We start from the raw sequence: 16993 nt of genomic DNA on the forward strand, positions 1-16993 counted from the left end.
TGTGGTTGTGTTGGTCTCAGGGTATGTGTGTCTTATTTCTCTCATAAATATGTAACACAGTGGATTTAGACACAACTTTGGCAAAGTGCAGTTCCCATGATCATCAAATATCTTCTTCTATCTCTGTTCCATGATTCATAATTTCTGGTGTAAATAATTGTAAAACCAAACAAATTATTAATCCCACTTAAAGTTTTACTTTGATCATATTGCAAAGATTGCAGAGTAGAAACAAAATATCAAATTTATACAATTCTTTATTAATATTAGTCACTGATTTAGTAAATTCTTTTTAATTAACTGTAATAAAAATAGAAATATTTATGGAGAAAAATAACCCCCTCATAATGTTGCTTTAAGTCATCCTGTTGTGCTGTGAACATGTCATCTTACTCCACTATGAGGCTTACCTAATATACTTATTAACAACAGGTGAGTTAAGACAGTGTCACTTTAAAGATAGAGCCTTACCTCTGAATTGCACATTTTTCACTATGGACTTTTTTTTTAATTGGATGTTAAAGTGTAGCTTACTCACAACATACTCAGTTGATGCTGGAATTACTGGGTGAAATTCCATTGTCTTACTCAGATCATCAAATTGGGTAAACATAATGATCCCTTCTGGCCTTAAAACCTATACATTTCCAGTCTTTTTTTCAAGACAGCCTAATTCAGACTGCTAATATAATGTAAAATTTTAATCATAGAATCTATGATTAAAATTTTACATTATATTAACAATCTGAAAACCTATATTAACAATCTGATGATGTAAAATCTTTAATTTTTTAACAACTATAATAATATTTTAAGTTTTTAAATATGCAGTTGGTAGACCAAAATGGCTCTTTTAGCTCAATTTTGCTCAATTTAATACATCAATTAGTGTACTAGAGCTTATCAGTGTGAAGATACTTCTGTTTAAATATATTTAAACCTGTAATTAAATTGTGAATATGTACATACCGAAGGGAACTGAAAAAGTTAGTGAATCAACTACTTTATTTACCATGTTTTAGAGTTACTTAAATTTATACTGTGCCCTATGTTCACTCTTACAAAATGTAATTAAAGGCAGGGTATCAATGTGAACATCTCACTTCCATAAGAAATTATTATATTTATTATTGTTACAAGAAATAAAGGGGTTGGAAAGGGGAGGGAAATAGGTTTTTTCCCCTTAAGTTTTGCAGTTTGTTTGCTTTATGTCTTTGATAGTACTTTGTTTATTGTTATTTTCACTGTTTTATTGATAATCAATTTAATTTCTGGTTTTATGCAGCAAGGAGTTTGTATGCACTGTCTCTGGGGAAAACTCGTTTGTGCATTCTGGTAACAGCAGCAGTAGTAGTACTAAAAGTGAATGCGTTATCAGGGAGATAAGTGAAAAAATATGATAGGTAGAGAGATAATCCTACCAGGAGTTATTCTGGTTTTGATCATAATCAAAATATCCTTTAGAAATAAGCAGATGAGCAGAAAATCCAAAACAATTAAAAACAATTTTAAAAAATCCTATCATTGCATTATCAGGAGGCTGTATCAGAACACTGAATTCTTTGAAACTAGTCACTTTCCAGTTATGTCCCCCTTTAAAGAACAAGGAATATGTTTAAAGTTTTATTTTGGAGGGAAAACTGCTTTTTTTTTTACCATTTTACTTCAAACATCATACAAATTTGGACTGGCTTTTATGCCTTGCCTTATCTATTTAAAGTAGGTAAGCATTACAGGGCTACTTTTCAAAATTAGTTTTATTGGCCAGTGCAGCCAATGTGAAAAGTTTAGGTTATTTGTATTTAGTAAAAATATGTAATTAAAATATATGAACAACAAGCTGGTGTTTTCTGGATGTGAAATAAGATGAGCCTGCCATTGGTTTCAATCCAATTTATGTCAGAATATGATTGTGTGATGACTTGAGTGAAATGAATTGATGGTCTCAGTCCATTCCACAAGGAGATAAATGCCCACATGATTAGGAACTTGCAGTTGGCACCCTTGCTATGAGTCTCAACAAAGAGACCAAGGATTAAAATGAGCCAGAAGTATCTTCTGACTGCTTAAAGTACTTCCTTCAGTGAAAGGATGAGGTAGTTTTAGAGATACTGGCATTGCTGTAACTGTTCTGATTACTTCAGTTTCTGGAGCTTTCAATTTCTCACATTTCATTGGTTCCAAATACACTTTAAAAATGAAAATCAAACTAAATGCTTCTTATTACCAATCACATTTATTTGTTGGACAATACACTTTCAAGACTATGATTACACAGTCTTAAGTGAACATACACACTCCTTTCCTTTAGTGTGTAATACGCTTTAGCAAATGTAAACTAGAAATAGAGGTAGGTGTAAAGCAAAGATACTATATACATATGTCTACTACACATTGCTATCGCAAATGTGATTGTGCTGGTGTTGTGGTATATCTTAAAGGTGACCTAATGACAAAATAATATACGTCCTCATTAGTCTAAGGGAACATTTAGCACAGAACTTAAAAGTCAGCTTTTCAGATTCCTCTTGGAGTCCACCAAGGTCACACCAGCTGGCTCTAGCAAACAATGAAGACCTATATTTATTTTTATATTTTCCTGACCTTTTGGTATATTTACAAAATAGAATAAAAACATGAAACATAACTCAATTGCTTCTGTTTATGACATCACAGCTGTTGAAATAGCTTGCATGGTCATGTAGCCAGTTCATAGGTGTTCTTCTAAATAAGTGCTGTTTTCCATAAACATTTTTTCAAAATTTCTGTGATGAGATATAAAACACTTTCTAAGATATGCCATAATAAACATAACAATAAAAAATGATTTAATATGAGCCCACTGAGCCACCAGTGTGCTAAAGCAGAGCCTGCTGCTGGTAATTATGACTAAGGCTGCATTTTACTCATGGGTATTTTTAGTAAAAGTCATTAACAGGTCATGAATAGTAAATATAAATTCACAGCCTATGACACTATATATCCTTAACTAAATTGAGGTTGGAGGTGGGGAGCCCGTGGATGCCACAGGTGCAGGGGTGGAGAGCTGGGTGATAGTGCTTGGCTCAGGACCCTAACTGGTGTTGGGGTGGGGAAAAGGCTGGTGGTGCTAGAAGGCTCCCCACTTGGCTCTGCACAGCTCCTCAGAAGAGGCTGGCATGTGTCTACAGTTCTCAGAGGGAAGAAAGGCCTGGGGGAGTCCTCTACATGTTGCTTCTCCCACAAGCTCCAGTTCTGCAGTTCTTATTGGCCAGGAATTGCTGCAAATGGGAGTGGCAGGAGGCAGCATGCAGAGGAATCCTCCTGTGCTTCCCTCCCACTAGGAATTCCAGGGACATTCTGACTACTCTGGGGAGCACTTCCCCCAGTAACGATGTTAAGGACTGGTAGACAAGCAAATGCTTATCATAGAGTCGAGTTGACTAGTCTGTTTCCTTCCCCTCGCTGCCTCTGCCAGATAGAAGCAGCAAAGGGGGGAGAACAGGGAGTACTTCAAAGCTGCAGCACCACACGGAGCCCAGGCTCCATGCAGTGCTGCCACTTTGAAATGCCGCCTCAGCGTTTCAAAGCAGTGGAGCTGACCTTGGGCTCAGTGCGGCGCTGCTGCTTTGAAATGAAACTGACCCTGGGCAGTTGAGGTGGTGTTTCAAAGGGGCAGTGCCGCACAGCTGAGCCCAGGATCAGCTGTGCAGCACAGCACCTTTAAAATGCTGCTGTAGCATTTGCGTGGAGCCCGAGGTCAGCTGGGGAGTTCCCAGCTGATCCTGGGTTCCGTGGAAATGGGGCCAGGAGTGGAAGACATGGGAGGGATGAGGAGGTGGCTGGTGGCCCGCTCCAACCACAGTGCAATACACCCCATCACCGAGGTGAGAGAGGAGCACATGGGATCATACTGGCTTGTCAGCTGGTCCCAGGTGGCCTTCTTCTGCTTCCGGTCAGAGGCCTGTTCCTGGTGCTCGCCCTTGAGCCCCTGGACAAGGGACTGCAGGCAGGCCATCTGCTCTTACATCAGGTACTCGCTGACTCTATTCCTCCTCTGGATCCCGTGGAGTTGGTTCAATGGCGTGGGAGGTGAGGGATGCAACAAGCTCGCAATTGTCCCAAATGTGAAGAAAAGTTACAAGGGCAGTCATCACAGGAGACACTGTTCATGAAACCTAGCCCTAAACTCTGAGCTGACACCGAAGGTGATGTTCTTTGAGTAAGGCCATATGTTGCCTAGACAGAGGGCACTTTCCAGCAGGGCTACAGATGTTTTAGGGGAGCATCTCTACACCCATGGCCCAGAGACAAACAGGTATTGGAAGATGCTGGCCAGGCCTGGAGCCTGTGGGTGGGACGGGGAGGGATGGAGTGGCTTCGCTTCATTCTGTGTCTTGCAGATGCCAGGCCCGGCACTGGCAGCATCCTGCAGAGAGAACTTTTATCCCTGCCTGCTGGAGATGGGCGGGTGTTGGGGGAGGTGTTTATGAGCAGCAGATGCCATTTAATGGAGAGAGTGCTACTTGTTTACCCTCCTCCTCCTCTTCCAGCAGGTTCCCATGCATGGAATCAGTCTCCTCCGCATTGCCATGCTTCATCAGGAGCAAATGCTGCCTCAGTGTGGGAATGACCCTGTGCTGTGTGCAGCACTGTTATGTGGTTCCATGACCCCAGACTACCTTGTGGTGGCTTGTCGGGGAAGGTGTCCCACCACAGAGGCTGGAATAAGGTGAACCTGTGTAAGAACTTTGTGAGAAGGACTGAGGGGTTCATGTGTCAGAGCGTCATGGGGCTGAGTGCTCTGGACTAGCACTCCAAGTGCACCCACATACACAGATTGTTGTGCAGTCCCCAGGTCACGTAGCCCAAGAGAAGAGCAGGCAGCCTGCTGCCTGCCCCTGTGTGTATATAGCAGTGGTTCCCAAACTTTTCAGCATCACACCCCCTTTTTGATTTTTTAGAAACCCTCATGTCCCACCCCAAAAATAGCAGCAAAACTTGCTGAGAAAAAAAAATTGGCCTTTTAAGAGCAGAGCAGGAATTGTCTTTTTAAGGTGGCCATTTTGAAGTCTGCCCTAGGCAGCCTGGACGGAAGGACCAGGCTCTTTCTTGGGGGTATTGATGGGAGGGGGGCTGAGTTGCCTCGCACCCCCCAGGGAATTTCTTCATGCCCCCTAGGGGGGCACACCCCCCCAGTTTGGGAACCCATTGTATATAGGGAAAATTATAGAACTCATCGGAAGTGCCTTCCTTGAATTCGTCTGAAGCCTGAGAGACATCCTGCGAAGGGGGGACTGGTTGCAGGGTGAGGAGCAGATTCTGGCTGGCAGGCATGGTTGCTTGGCTGGCCTTTTTGTTGTCCTTCTCCTCCTTTTCTGCAACCCCGTCCTGCTGGTGGCTGACGCTGGGCATGTCCTAGCCAGACTTGAAGACGATGTGGGGAGAGTGGGAGGAGGTGACCGGTTCCACTCCCAGGATGGCATCCAGCTGGTTGAAGTACTGGCAGCTATGTGGTGCCACGCTTTAGCGTCTGCTCTGCTCCTTGGTCTTGTGGTAGGCCTGCTGGAGTTTCTTCATCTGCCAATGGACCTGGTCCAGGATCTGGTTATGGCCTTTGTTGGTCAGGCTTGCAGTGATTGGACATAGACATCTGCATTCCTTTTCCTGGTAGGGAGATCATGGAGGTTGGTCTCCTCTCCCCAGACCTTGATGAGGTCCAGGATCTCCACACCAGTCCAGGCTACAGCTCTCCAGTGTCCCTGGCCATTGGCAGCTGACGGAGCAGCAGGAGTGCTGGCAGCTCTTGGAGGCTCTGAGACGTCGTCACTGCAGGGTTTCTGTGCAAGAAGCCTTTTGCGGAAGAGTTCTTGCGCAAAAACTTCTTGCGCAAAAGTGCATCCAGACCTCAAAGCACATCACAAAAGCGATATGGTTTTGCACCAGAGAGCATCCACACTGCATGGACACTCTTGCACAAGAAAGCTCTGATGGCCATTCATAGAATGGCCATCAGAGCACCTGTGCTTTTTCAGAGAGGGGTTTCTTGTGCAAAACCCCCTCTGGAGCGTCCACACTTGCCTTTTTGCGCAAGAGTTGTAGTGCAAAAAGGAGTTATTCCTCGTGGGGAGAGGAATATCTCTACCAGCAAAAGCCCTCTCTTCTGTCAATTTTCTTGCAAAAAAACGTGCTTGAGGTGTCTATGCTCCGTCGGTTTTTGTGCAAAAACAGCCATTTTTGCACAAAAACCTTGTTAGTGTAGACATAGCCTAAGAGAGTATTGGGATCTGTCATGGCTCCGTTGGATCCTGCTGTGTGGCACAGGGTTTCCAAAGCTCTCCACGTGGTACAAGCCCTTCTGCTACAGCCTGGAGTTTTAAGCTCCACAGGAAAAGGAGAGCAGTGGAGATGCCAATTATTTCAAATTAGCAGCAGTGGAGCATCCACACTAATGCTATTTTGAAATAACAATTTCCAAATAAGTGTTATTCCCGGAGGAAAGCAGGAGTACAGATTTTGAAATAACCAGCACGTGATTTTGAAATAATAGGCTTGGTAGTGTGGACGTTCTGCTTATTATTTTGACATAAGGGGGTTATTTCAAAATAACTCCCTAATGTAGACCAGAGCTTAAAGACTAGTAGATTTGTTAGGTCATAAGCTTTCCAAAAAAGTGGGTTTTACCCACGAAAGCTTATGTCCTAATAAATCTGTTAGGCTCTAAGGTCCCACAGGACTTCCCATTGTTTTTTCAGATACAGACTAAAACAGTTACCCTTCTGAGAATTCTAAATACATATATTTTTATATCTAAATAGAAGTAGACTGGTTTTTCAGAAGTCCTGAGAATGTCAACTCCCAGGCTATGCAAATGAGGTGAAGCGTGGAATATCACCGTGCCTCATTTGCATAATTAATTAGGCTCTTATTTTTTGCATGAGACTTTTGTGCAAAAAGGGGCTATTTACATGGCTCCTTTTTGTGCAAAAAACACCTCTTGCGCAAGAGCCGTTCTTCCTGAAAAAATGCGGAAGAATGGCTCTTGCACAAGAGGGGGTTTTTGTGCAAAAACGAAGCAGTATAGACAGCTCCTTTTTGCGCAAAAGCCTCTTGTGCAAAAATGGAGCCTCATTAATTATGCAAATGAGGTGCAGCAATATTCCACGCTTTGCCTCATTTGTATATTTTTTGCGCAAAACGGGGGCAGTGTAGACATAGCCCCATTGAATATGCTGGAGATTTTAGGGATCTGCATCTTTAAAAGGAAAGTATGGGTCAGATCAGATAGGACACAATCAAATGAAAAAGAGTCTTAACACATGAGGAAATGGCAGACAGATAAATAGTAACAAATTATTAAAGTGCTTATACACAAATGCTAAAAGTATAAATAATAACTAGAGTGCCTACCGGTAGTTTCAAAGGAAGATATTGATATAATAGGCATCACAGAAAGTTGAGGACAATCAATGGGACACAGTCATGCCAGGGTACAAAATATATTGGAAGGAGAGAACAGGTTGTGCTGGTGGGGGAGTGGCACTATACTTGAAAGAACACGTAGAATCAAATGAAGTAAAAATCTTAAATGAGCCAAAATGTTCCATAGAATCTCTATGGATAGTAATTCCATACTCCAATAATAAGAATATAGCAGTAAGGATATAGTATCAACCACCTGGTCAGGATAGTGATAGTGACAATGAAATGCTAAGGGAGATTAGAAAGGCTATCAAAATAAAAAACTCAGTAATACTGGGAGATTTCAACTATCCCCATATTGACTGGGTACATGTCATCTCAGGATGGGATTCAGAGATAAAATTCCTTGATACCTTAAATGACAGCTTCTTGGAGCAGCTGGTTCTGCAACTCACAAAGGGAGAGGCTATTCTTCATTTAGTCCTAAGTGGAGTGCAGGATCTGGTTCAAGAGGTAAATATAACTGGACTGCTTGGAAATAGTGACCATACTGTAATAAAATGTATTATCCTTGTGGTTGGAAAAACACCTCAGCAGCCCTACACTATAGCATTTAATTTCAAAAAGGGAACTACACAAAAATGAGGAAGTTAGTTAAACAGAAATTAAAAGGTACAGTGACAAAAGTAAAATCTCTGCAAGCTGTATGGAAACTTTTCAAAGACACTATGGTCTTTATGGTCTATAACAGGCCAACTTAAATGTATACCCCAAATTAAAAAAACATAGTAAGAGAACCAAAAAAGTTCCACCATGACTTAACAACCAAGTAAAAGAAGAAGTGACAGATAAAAAGGCATTGTTTAAAAAGTGGAAGTCAAATCCCAGTGAGGAAAATAGAAAGAAACATAAACTCTGTCAAATTAAGTTTAAACATATAATAAGAAAAGGCAAAAAGGAGTTTGAAGAACAGCTAGCCAAAATCTCAAAAAGTAATAGCAAAATGTTTTAAGTACATCAGAAGCAGGAAGCCTGCTAAACAACCAGTGGGGTTCTTGGATGATCTAGATGCTAAAGGAGCACTCAAAGGTAATAAAAAAATATGATAAAGTAATTACAGAGAAGCTAAATGAATTCTTTGCTTCAGTCTTCAAGGCTGAGGATATTGGGGAGATTCCCAAACATAAGCCATTCTTTTTAGGTGACAGATCTGAGGAATTTTCCAGATTGAGGTGTCATTAGAGAAGGTTTTGGAACAAATTGATAATCTTAACAATAACAAGTCACTGGGACTAGATGGCATTCACACCAAGAGTTCTGAGAACTCAAATGTGAAATTGCAGAACTATTAACTATGGTTTGTAACCTATCCTTTAAATCAGCTTCTGTACCTAATGACTGGAAGATAGCTAACATAATGCCAATATTTAACAAGGGCTCTAGAGGTGATCCTGGCAATTAGAGACCGGTAAGTCTAATGTCAGTACTAGGCAAATTAGTTGAAACTATAGTAAATAATTAAATTGTCAGACACATAGATGAACATAATTTGTTGGGGGAAAGTGAACATGGTTTCTGCAAAAGGAAATCATGCCGTACTAAGCTGCTAGTGTACCTTAAGGGGGTCAACAAACATGTGGACATGGGGGATCCACTGGATATAGTATACTTAGATTTCCAGAAAGCCTTTGACAAGGTCCCTCACCAAAGGCTCTTAAAAAAAAGCCTTTTGCGCAAAAACAGCCCTAATTTTAATTATGCAAATGAAGCGAGGCAATATGCTAATCCATGCTTCATTTGCATAAGCTTTTGCAGAAGAGAGGTGTAGCTTAAGGGGTGACATGATAGAGGTCTATAATATCATGACTGGTATGGAAAAAGTGAATAAGGAAAGGTTATTTACTTATTCCCATAATATAAGAACTAGGGTTCACCAAATGAAATTAATAGGCAGCAGGTTTAAAACTAATAAAAGGAAGTTTTTCTTCACTCAGCACATAGTCAACCTGTGGGTTCAAAAAAGAGCTAGATAGATTCATGGAGGTTAGGTCCATCAGGGGCTATTAACAAGGATGGGTATGAATGGTGTCCCTAGCCTCTGTCTGGAAATGAGTGACAGGGGAGGGATCATGTGAGGATTATCGGTTGTGTTCCCTCCCTCTGGGGCATCTGGTATTGGCCTCTGTTGGCAGACAGGATACTCAACATAAGAATAAAAGAATGGCCATACTGGGTCAGACCAAAGGTCCATCTAGCCCAGTATCCTGTCTGCCAACAGTGGCCAGTGCCAGATGCCCCAGAGGCGGTGGATTGAAGACAGTGATCAAGCAATTTGTCTCCTGCTATCCATCTCCAGGCTCTGACAAATAGAGGCCAGGGACACCATTCCTTACCCCCTGGCTAAGCCTTTTATGGACCTATCCTCCATGAATTTATCTAGTTCTTTTTAAAACTCTGTTATAGTCCTAGCCTTCACAGCCTCATCTGTCAAGGAGTTCCACAGGTTGATTGTACACTGTGTGCACAATCTTTCTTTTATTAGTTTTAAACCTGCTATCCATTAATTTCATTTGGTGTCCTCTAGTTCTTATATTATGGGAACAAGTAAATAACTTTTCTTTATTCACCCTCTCCACACCACTCATGATTTTATATACCTCTATCATATCCCCCTTCAGTCTCCTCTCTTCAGGTATGTCTACACTTTAATAGTATCTACACAGGCAAACTGCTATTTCGAAATAAATTTGAAATAGTGGAGCCCTTATTTCGAATTTGGAGAACCTCATTCTACAAGGAGTACTGCCAAATTCGAAATAGCTATTTTGAATTAAGTGCTGTGTAGACACTTAATTCGAAATAGGGGGCCCTCCAGCACTTCACAGAGAGCCCTGGTGGCCACTCTGGGCGCAACCAAGAAAGCTTACTCTCTTCTCCCCCAGCCCCGGAGACATTAAAGGGGTAGACCCTGGCCACAGTGCCTGTGCCAGCTCCAAGCCTGCCAGCTCAGAGCCAGAAGTGGCCACCGGGGCCCCTGACCCAGTGGCCCCAAAACATGAGCCAGCAAGCCACTGGCAGCCAGCCCTCCACTGCTCCCCAGGAGCAGTCTGCCAGCTCCCAGGAGCCTGACGGGCTAAAGAAGGCGGGTGCTTTCCTGGACCAGGGTGGAGATCATGGACCTTATTCAGGTTTGGGGGAGATGCCCCCAACTTCCATGATCTCAGCCCTAGACGGAGGAACACGGCCGTCTATGGTAGGATAGCTGCCAGCCTGGCCACCAAGGGCCACATGCTAACCCAGGAGCAGGTTTGCATGAAAGTCAGGTTGGTCCAGCGAGACCCCCAACCCTGAGCCCTGAGCTTTCCCTCACCCTTCTTCCCCTTGCTTCCCCCTTCCAGCTCCCTCCTCCCAGGTTTCTCCCTCCCCTCTTTCACCCTCTTTCTTCCCCTCTCCCACCTCCTTTTCCCAGTCTCCCCAGAGGTCCATCCCCCCAGTTTTGTTCAATAAACACAGTTTCTATTTTTAAAATACGTGTCTTTTATTTGAGATCAGGAAGGGGGGCTAGGTAGAGGTTAGTGGAAGGACGTGAGGGAGGAATGGGGCACAAGCCCCTGGTGGGGAGGACCAGAGAGGCTCTGAGGGCTCCTCGGGGTGGACGCTCTCCCTCAGGGCCTCCTGGATCCTGACAACCCCCCGATGGACCCTCAGATGGCAGCCTGCAGCAAGTGCAGCCGGGCTGAAGGCAACGACCCCACGAGACACACCGGTATGCCCAGGGGCAGCTCTGGCTTCATGTGGCCGAGTGCTGTGGTGTCCGAGTGTGGGCACTCAGGGCACTCCAAGATAGGACAGCTTTGCTGTCCCTCACTGAGATAGACAAGCAAGCGGGGAACCCTGAGAACTGTCTGTCCGGGGTGGGGGGTAGGCTCCCTTTAAGCACAGAGCTCAGTTGGCCTCAGACAGCAGCCCCACACACTAAGTCCTAACCTGATGCCCTGCTGGCACTTGTTCTGGCCAGCCTTAACTTCAGTTCAGTGTCCACTCAGTATAGACGAGCTATTTTGAAATAGCAAAACACTATTTCCAAATAGTTTTTGTGTATAGATGTGTTATTTTGAATTAGCTTAATTTGAATTAACTATTAAGTTAATTTGAAATAGCACTGTAGTGTAGACATACCTTTCTAAACTGAAAAGTCAAAGTCTCTTTAGCCTCTCCTCATATGGGATCCATTCCAAACCCCTAATTTATTAATTTGCCCTTTTCTGAACCTTTTCTAATGCCAAAATATCTTTTTTGAAGTGAGGATACCCCATCTGTACACAGTATTCAAGATGTGGGTGTACCATAGTTTTATATAGAGGCAGTAAGATATTCTTCGTCTTATTTTCTATCCCTTTTTAAATAATTCCTAACATCATATTTGCTTTTTTGACTGCCGTTGCACACTGAATGGATGTTTTCAGAGAACTATCCATGATAACTTCAAGATCTCTTTCCTGATTAGTTGTAGCTAAATTAGCCCCCATCATATTGTATGTATAGTTGGGGTTATTTTTTCTAATGTGCATTACTTTACACTTATCCATATGAAATTTCATTTGCCATTTTGTTGCCCAGTCACTGAGTTTGGTGAGATCTTTTTGAAGTTCTGCTTTCGTCTTAACTGTCTTGAACAGTTTATTATCGTCCGCAAACTTTTCCACCTTACTGCTTACCCCTTTCTCGAGATCATTTATGAATAAGTTGAATAGGATTAGTCCTAGGACTGACCCTTGTGGAACACCACTAGTTACTTCTCCCCATTCTGAAAATTTACCATTTATTCCTACCCTTTGTTTCCTGACTTTTAACCAGTTCTCAGTCCATGAAAGGATCTTCCCTTTTATCCCATGACAATCTAATTTACACTAGAGCCTTTGGTGAGGGACCTTGTCAAAGGCTTTCTGGAAATCTAAGTATACTATATCTACTGGATCCTCCTTATCCGTATGTTTGTTAACCCCTTCAAGAACTCTAATAGATTAGTGAAACATGATTTCTCTTTACAGAAACCATGTTGACTTTTGCTCAACAAATTATGTTCTTCTACGTGCCTGACAATTTTATTCTTTACTATTGTTTCAACTAATTTGCCCATTTTTGCCCAGTACTGACGTTAGACCTACCTGTCTGTAATTGCCAGGGTCACTTCAAGAGTCCTTTTTAAATATTGGCGTTATGTTAGCTGTCTTCCAGTCCTTGGATATAGAAGCTGTTTTAAAGGATAGGTTACAAAGCACAGTTAATAGTCCTGCAATTTCACATTTGAGTTCTTTCAGAACCCTTGGGTGAAAGCCATCTGGTCCCGGTGATTTGTTACTGTTAAGTTTTTCTGTTTGTTCCAAAACCACCTCTAATGACACTTCAATCCGGGACAGTTCCTCAGATTCATCACCCACAAAGGACGGTGCAGGTTTGGGAATCTCTCTAACATCCTCAGCTGTGAAGACTGAAGCAAAGAAATCATTTAGTCTCTCTGCAATGTCTTTATCATACTGGGCTAGATGGGACCGTTGTTCTGACCCAGTATGACCATTCTTATGTTCTTAACTGGCTCTTACTATATTTAAAAGGCAGAGGCACTGTACTTTTGAAAAACTGACTTTACAAAGTAACTTTTCTTTGAGTTTATGCATTTAAATTTAAAAATTTTGGGAAGATGCTTACTGCCTTTATTAAAATGATGACACAGTGATCTTTTGCATCTTCTTTAAATTGGTATTCTTTTGAGCATCTTGTGTCCTGAAAATCTCTTTCTTCTCAAACTCTGATACTATCTTGTATAGCTTTACAGTTTTTTTAATAATGTAATGTTCCTGTCTTGTCTCCATTTGGTTATTATATTATCACTCAACATATCTTGTTTAGGGAATTTGTGTAAACGTATGTCTGCACTGCAATGTAAGCCCAGGCTCAGGCTACATCTATACTGCACCTCTCTTCCGCAAAAGCTTATGCAAATGAAGTGCAGAATAGCATATTTCTGTGCTTCATTTGCATAATAAATTAGGAGCTGTATTTGCACAAGAGGCTTTTGCGCAAAAAGGGGCCATGTATACGCCTCCTATTTGTACAAAAACCGCCTCCTGTGCAAGAGCCGTTCTTCCTCATTTTTTCAGGAAGAATGGCTCTTGTGCAAGAAGGGGTTTTTGCACAAAAAAGAGCCGTTTACACAGCCCCTTTTTTCACAAAAGCCTCATGCACAAAAACGGCCCCTAATTAATTATGGAAATGAAGCATGGCAATATGCTAATCCACACTTCATTTGCATAAACTTTTGTGGAAGAGAGGTACAGTATAGACGTAACCTCAGACTCAGAACCAGCCCCGTTCCATCTACACACAATTTTGTTTGACTCAGTGACTTAGCATTTTGAGGCCCAGAAGCTGGACAGGGGCAGGCTTGAGCCAAAGTCCCACAAGGACTTAAGAACATAAGAATGGCCATACTGGGTCAGACCAAAGGTCCATCCAACCCAGTATCTTCTCTGCTGACAGTGGCCAATGCCAGGTGCCCCAGAGGGAGTGAACCGAATAGGTAATGATCAAGTGATCTCTCTCCTGTCATCCATCTCCACCCTCTGACAAACAGAGGCTAGAGACACCATTCCTTACCCATACTGGCTAATAGCCATTAATGGACTTAACCTCCATGAATTTATCTAGTTTTCTTTTAAACCCTGTTATAGTCCTAGCCTTCATAACCTCCTCAGGCAAGGAGTTCACAATATTGTTTTCAAGTGCAGAGGCAGTGCAGGCCCTGATCCCCCAGAGTTGGGTCCTAAGAGTCCACCAAAGCTATTCCACAATCCCAAGAGCTGCTGTTTCTTGTCTTCTTTAGCCCAAGACTAGCCAGTTGACTCTGAGAAAATGGAAGCAACCACCTGGTTCAAGTGTAGCTACTTAGCATTTAATCCTTCCATTTTAGGCAGCTGAGCTCCAAGCAGCATGAACAGTCTCCTGTGTTGGCAATGGCCTCTGATGAGAAGTCATTTGCAAAGTATTTTGCTACCTGATCAAGTGATCACAGCCAGATTTTGGTTAATCTCTGGTGTGAGGAGAGCAAAACAGTTAATTTTATTAAGACTTCCAGGAATGACCATGTGAGTCAGGAAATAGCAAAGAAACCAAATAGCATTGGCTTTACTGGACCAGTGAACAGCGCTGGGAGTGCATTAAGTGGCTCAAAATCACTCCTGCCTCTTTTATGAGGATGTTGACCTGGTGCTGGACACTGAGCCAATAGTGGTTAACTATAGCCTTGTCAGCAAGGATTCTGGCCTCAAAATCTAATATAGGACTGGAGGGGAGCCAGTTGGTGCTGGATCAGACATCTGAAGTGATTCTTGTATTCAAACTGGTCCCTAAGTAGGCTTTACTGCCAGAACTGCAGCACATCCTGGGATTTTTTTTATGCTCTCCCCTGCCAGGAGCAGCCTGTTGTGAAACTGGTAGCAGCAATACAAGAAGCAAAAGCAGGCCCTGAGCTGGTACATTTCTGGTTCTGTGTTTGTTATAGTTAATATAGGGAAGGGAATGATTTCCAGATTATGTTCCATGCAAAATTTACTACAAGCTGGTGACAGCAGTGGGTATTTACTAATGGTGGATTACACACCAGCTTCTTGGTGTCTCTTGAAAGTGGAGGTCAGGAACCTCATACAAGAGTGAAATAAGCCTTTAAACTTATTTTTTTTACTAGAAACTCAGACATTATAAAGATGTTTCAGGGTATTTAAAGTAAGAACCGCCTTTTAGTATGGCATGGCATGGCATGGCATGGCATACAAATTGGCCAAACCACAGCATGATAGGTCACTGTAAATGCTAAAGTGGCCAGAATGGTGTTGGAGAGGCTAAGTATAGTCCATGGTTCACAAAAGCAATGTACAAAATACAGCAGGGGGGTTGTATGTGTAAGCCATACCTCTCTCCCTCCAAATGTCAAAGGTGATGTTGCAATTTTTAAAGAAGAAGCAATTGTACATTTTAATTTACCATTGTTTGTGCGTTGGGATTTTTCATTGGCATTAAACACTTGTTCTTATGTAGTTTTTGGGAACTGAATTGTTTTCCCTCACATCAAGTCACTAGACTTGATGATCGCTCAAAGTCTTTTGCAGTTCTAGTATTCTATGATTCTATGCTGAATTTCAGTTTTATAAAGTATTGTTTTTTTGGCCTTGAGATTCGAAAAGGCACTTTTCTTTGTGCACGCACTGAACCTAATTTGAAGTACTGAGACAATAATGCACTGATTAATGCCTGCTTTTAGGACTTTCAACCTCTACGGGTCATTCCCCCTCACAGCCTGCCATACTCCAGCAAGTCCTTGGAATACAGAATGGTTATGTGGTGGTCCAAGTGAAATCATGATGAATGTATGGTAGACATTCTGGACAAAGCCAGAAAGCAGTACCAGAGGGAGAAGGATTCATGGTAAGCAGAAAGGTGCAGGCAGGTTGTAGAGAGAGAGAATAAAATTACAGTGAAAAGAAGCTTACAGCTCAGTTTCTGAAGCAGGAACATCATTTGGGTGAGGAAGATAGAGCACAGGAGAAAGACCTGTTGAAGAAGCTTCTTTTGCTTATGTCTGCAAGAGTACAAGTTACTGTTGCACCTGTACTACATCCTGAGTCCCATGCACACAGTACAATGTGCAGGCCAGGAACAGTTTGAACAATTCTATGGTTTGCTGACCGATGCAACCAGGACTTAGCTGCTGGAGAGAGCAAATGTATTTCCTGTGTGCTTCAAGCCTGTCTGCAGGCATCAGCCCCTTAAAGACTTCCATTTCTGTGCAGCAGCGCCAAGAGTACACTAAAGGTGCAAGAAAGGAGAATGGGGGATTAGGGCACACATCATTAAGGGTTGTATTTGTTGGCACTGGTTTAGCTGTTTGCACTGTTTGGTGTTTAGTTTATGCACTTTGTTTTATTTATGTTTTTGATACTGATTTATTACTGGTGTTCTTGCTGTGCTAATGGCAGCTAGACTGGCTGGCAGTGGTTTAATACAGTGTTTTTTGTAAAACGTATTATTATCACTCTGGCATCACATCATATAATATGTATTTTATATAATAAAGATAAACAAATGATGGACAACTGGGAAGTAGTATTTAAATACAATTTCTCAAAACATTTATTTATATCAATGCATACCATAAATACACAGTTCTTGCCATATGTTCACTCCCCATTTCATAATCAGTCATCTCACTTATAAATAAATATATAATTAACCTGCTTGTTTCATTGTGTGATGTGACTACTTCATTTACTATAAGTATTGTGCAAACACATTCATAAGAATGCTAGTCTCCTTCTTTCATTGACCTATGCAAGCCCATAATATGGAAGCACAGAGCATACCTGGTTTCTGTTGCCTCTGTGCATTCTGCTCCAGTTGTGATATATGCACTTCCTGGTTGTGTGTGGAGGGTCCAGCAATCTATTACTGTCATAGGTCCATTAAGGGGCAAATTGATCACTTTTGCCTTCACAAAGATTGTAAAGAATGTAGTAAGTCAAAATAATGTGGACAGCAT

General features: G+C 42.1%; 1 protein-coding gene across 13 annotated transcripts in view; it reads left to right on the forward strand.

The window, feature by feature from the left end:
- DLG2 (discs large MAGUK scaffold protein 2) overlaps positions 1-16993 on the forward strand; it is a 1555116-nt gene that overhangs the window by 2449 nt on the left and 1535674 nt on the right. The gene's annotated exons all lie outside the window — the stretch shown is intronic.

This window comes from Pelodiscus sinensis, chromosome 1, assembly GCF_049634645.1.
Source record: "Pelodiscus sinensis isolate JC-2024 chromosome 1, ASM4963464v1, whole genome shotgun sequence".
In the NCBI taxonomy this organism is placed as follows: domain Eukaryota; kingdom Metazoa; phylum Chordata; order Testudines; family Trionychidae; genus Pelodiscus; species Pelodiscus sinensis.